A 4823-nucleotide genomic window follows, 5' to 3' on the forward strand; every position below is an offset into this window, starting at 1 on the left:
TTTGGAATTGCAAAGAGCAGTGAAAAAATGCCTGTTGAACTCGAAGTTTGAATGTTTCTATTGGAAATGCTTTGGTTTTTGTGGTGTATTTTATACGTTTTCCACGTGTATTAAGTCGTGATTGGCTTTGTGTTATATCAAGGAACAGAATCTGCCCATTAGTTAGCACTAGTAAACTATTTCTTATTAATACTGTTTCTGAACTATTGCTGATTAACTGGGTTAACTAAAAGACTGGAATTAAAAATAGCTGCTACTCCACCACCTCGTCCGGTGTCTCGAGGTATATGAGTACAAAAATGACTGGGAGGAGTGGATTAATTTAAACTAACATATTCATCTCGACACAGCCAGGTTTCAGCCAAAAAAAGTAAATCAATGTGCTGATCTGATATCAGATCATTCACTAAAAGAGACTTGGATGCTAAGGACCTAATGTTCAAAAGTCCGCAGTGAATCCTCCGATCTTGTAGCAAAATCGTATTCGTAGTTTTGATTCTAATGAGATTTTGACGATCCACGCCGTTTGGATGACTTATAAAAACGGTTCTGGGCCGGGGGACAAACACAGCACCTATAGTATAACTACAGTTCGATTCAGAATTACAGCTATAGTGACTGGGAGACAGATCTAAGGGAGGCGCAGAGAGAAGACTGCAGCTCTGCCTCCTGGTCTGAACTCTGTGTTGTCTTTGTCTTTGGAAAAAGGAAGTGTTGTACAGTGAGAGGTCCTCACTTTTTTCTCTTGTGCTAGTCGACATCAGTCTGAACACATAGCAGAATTAATGTGGTGAGCGAACAGGAACGAGAAAACTTAATGAGGTTTGTAATTAGCCTGTGGGTTAGAGGGCTGGCCGTGGGATATCAGGCCTGAATGCTTCCCTGCTCTCAGGTTAATGCATGTATGTGTATGTGTGGGAGGGGGTTCATTCATACCTGACCAACAATTAGCTTTTTACCCTCTTTATAAAAAAAAACTGCAATTACCATCAAGTTCAATAAATACTGAACACCCTGAATTTATAAGTAGAGGGGTCAAATGTTCTAAGCAGAAGCAGGGTTGTATATTTTCTTACACAATATGCAGCAAGTGCTACATTTGATCCACATAACTAGGAAACGTTCTCTAAATGCGTCTTATGAGGACTGTCGACAGCCATTGACTACAGTTGGCAGGTTGCGACCATGCATGTACACCAATTTGGCACCACAGTGCAGATCAAAAACCATAGCCTCCACCTTCTGCTGCCCCATTGTACCACTGGTTCCAACAGATTGCTCACAAAACGCAGTCTTGCTCCAGGACAGACTTTTCATGGATTTATTTAAACGCTTCCTGCCCTTGCTCCACAATGTTATCATTAAACATGACCTGAATTCAGTGGATTGTAAACCTTTACAGTGGGTGGGGGGTTATGATATCACAGAGGTTGTTTCTTTTGGATGTGAAGTCACAGCTGTTAAGGGGGTGGGTGGGGGGTGGAGGGGTCGTCTATCCAGAAATGATGGCTCTGGGGTGTTCACGTTATGAGAGCTGTAAAAATAATAGGCCGCGCAGACAGGGTTATGTTACTCAGTGACTTTTGTCTGTGTGTGTGTGTGTGTGTGTGTGTGTGTGTGTGTGTGTGTGTGTGTGTGTGTGTGTGTGTGTGTGTGTGTTTCTGTCATGTAGAGATACAGAGATCATTCAGGGACACTGTAGTTAGCAGGCTGGATTCTCCACTTGTATCCAACTTGAATCCGAACAGATACTCTGCAGACTTGAGTTCCTACAACTGTTTTGTAATGGCTATTTACTCCAGAACTGGGCGTACAAAGCAGGATTTGCAGTGGTTCACTTTTTACCAGATGTATATTGCCATGATAAATAATGTGCAACACATAACCTTTCCTGCTGCAGGTTATGCTTCGAGATAAGAGACCATCCTGTGAAAATCTCCGGCTACTGACCAATCAGATCCCTTTATCTTGGAGCTATGCGAGCTGATCTAGAGACGACAGAGAGAAAACTTTGTCTTTCCCCTATGATTAACATATGAAACAGGCTATATTAATTAAAGTTGATAAATAAAAGACACTCAACCGCAAGTTGGTCTTGCTGCTTACTGGGCGATGTGTGGAAGTGTGACCACATTACATAGCAGCCTCTGCCATCAGTGTGTGAATGTGTAGGTGTGACCTGCAGTGTCAAAGCGCTTAGATACAATACAAGCTCAAATCCATTTACCATTCCATCCCTTTTAAGAGGACAGGTCCATCAAACTCTGGGTTGTCTCATCGTGTTGAGAATCTACTTCGTGTTGTATCTCATATGTGAGGGTAGCTGAAGCCAGATAACCTAAAGATAACCAGCGTATGTTGAAGTTACTTCGTAGTACAGGCCCGTGATCTAAGAGACCTTTTCCAATATTCTATTTTAAATCCAAATATTTGACCATGGTTCTTACAAGGTTGCATTATTCATGCATGTACTGGGGCTAACAGCAAAAGGTGCTAAATCTGAGTATTTAAAAGTCCTGTTAAGAGTTTTTAACTTGTCATAAACACACTGAAACTAACAACAATGCCTCTATACGAGCTATAAAAGCAAACAGCACCATCAGAGACAACATTCACAGTCTGTATAGTTATTTTAATACCTGTTTCCCCTGCCAACTGATTGGTGTCCAGCCAAGCAAGTTATTGCAAGCTGTGAAACAGCCTTTGATGACGGAAACAATTCACAGTGAGAGGTATGTCTGACGGTTAACAGGCAGGCTTTTTCTATTAGAGAGTACTATTTACGCATTACACAGGACAAGAAAGGAAAAGACTGAATCAGATGAATCAGATGCACAAAATCTAATCAACTCATGGTACCTTTTATTTATAATATTTAACAATGTGTTCTGGGCTTTACCTTTAAGAGCTCATGTATCAAACAAAACTCTACTGATAATTTAGTTTTTGAGTGAAAGGATGTTTCTCTTTCTCTCAATGTTTTCATGTTTTTTAAGAAAAAAAAATAGTTAGGTCCCCCTAACTATTTCTCCTTGGGTTTTTTGTTTTAAAGTTTAGGTTTTTGCCATGAATTTTAGCACAGATATCCACAGAACTCAATAGAGAACTCCTAATCACTCAATGCCAGGACAGAAGGCTGAGGCGTTGACGTGGAGCGAGACAAGGTTTGGTGGTCAGAGGCTGGCAGGGTTGGTACCAGTAAGCATCTGCACTTTTTTTGCAGATGAGAGGCAGCTGTGGAAAAAGTTGGGGGAAAAATCTGAGATCCAGAGAGTGGACAGGGGTGACAGTGTGTCAATAATAATAATAGTGTAATAATACTTATTATGATCATGATCATGATTATACAGTGGAAGCACTGGCCTGCAATGTGGAACACAGAAAAAAGCGCTTGGAGATACAGCCAGGGTCCAGACTTTTCTGTGCCTTAGAATAGTTCATTTTAAAATCCCGTAAAACTTACAGGTCGCCAGTGCAGGTAAGTTTGAATATGAGTGTAAGGCCTCTGCAAAGTGTCAGAGACAATAAAATTACATGCATGTGCCATAGAATTTCAAGTATAGCCATCTTGAAGCTGCAGGGATTGTTGACACTTAAAAATCACAGACGCACCGGCCAAATGTAGTGACATCGGCTTAGAAGTGTGTGCAGGGTTGACACATAAACATAATTTTGTTATTTTCTCCAATCTTCTCTCTTTGATTGCATGTCTGAACATGAAAAACAAACTACTGTATTACATTGTTAATACCAATCAGACAGATATTTATCTTAGAGCACATTCTTTTCCCCGTTGGTTGTTGTGCAAATTGACAATTCAACAGTTTATCCCGTTCTACCATTGGGCCGTTTTCCCAAACAGCTGCAGGCTCTCTGTTTCTGCTGTACTCTATGATTTAAGAGCTTCTACTGGAGGCAGAAGCAAGGACGACTTTTAAATGAACAGCACAGTGAAAGGAGTTGTACAGCACTTTACTCATTACACTTACAACACTGTATTGCCTCGTCTGTCATTTGTTCTTCCTGTGCTGCATTTCACGTCAGTGCTCAATGATGTTGTTTTTATTTTAGTGCTACACTGATTGAAAGCTTTATGAGCTTACTTTGTGGATAAATTGTCAATTTAAGAATCTTTGTTGCACTTAATAACAGAAATCAGCTTAGTTGCACATGAAAGATTGATTTCCACTTCATGGTGTAAAAATATCTCCAAAACCTGAGCAGGTTTGTTAGCCATGCTGTTGGTCTCTTTGCTCATTACACGACTTTGATTCAGACTGAAACATCTCAAGTTCTCGATGGATTGCCATAAAATATTTTACAGAGATCCATGGTCTACAGGGAAGTCATTCTTATTATATGGTCATTCAAAAAACCTAGGATTATATTTTTTACATCATATATCTTGAAAAATATTGGATGGATTACCATGTTGATATCATAGAGAATTATTTCCTATCCCATTTGTGATCCTGTGGATTTCATCTAGCATCTCTGTGTGTTTTACAAATGCTCTTCCAAGTAAAGAGTCCAGATGTAATCCTCAACAGAACGCTATCCTTTGTAGTTTATATCAATATGACTTGGGCTTCATATTTCCATTTATGCAATATCAACTGTTACTGCCAATCTCTCAAACCAAGCAGCGCTGCTATCCTGGTCAATGTTCTGGTTACCTCATGTATTTATTAGAGAAACTCTCTCCTCTCTGGTCCTCCTCTGAAGCTTCTCCGTAAACTTAAACTGGTCTAGAACTCAGCTGCCCGGGTCATCACCAGAACCCCTTCCACAGAATGCATCACCCCTGTCTCATAACAACTACA

Source organism: Labrus mixtus, chromosome 4 (assembly GCF_963584025.1).
Source record: "Labrus mixtus chromosome 4, fLabMix1.1, whole genome shotgun sequence".
Lineage (NCBI taxonomy): Eukaryota > Metazoa > Chordata > Actinopteri > Labriformes > Labridae > Labrus > Labrus mixtus.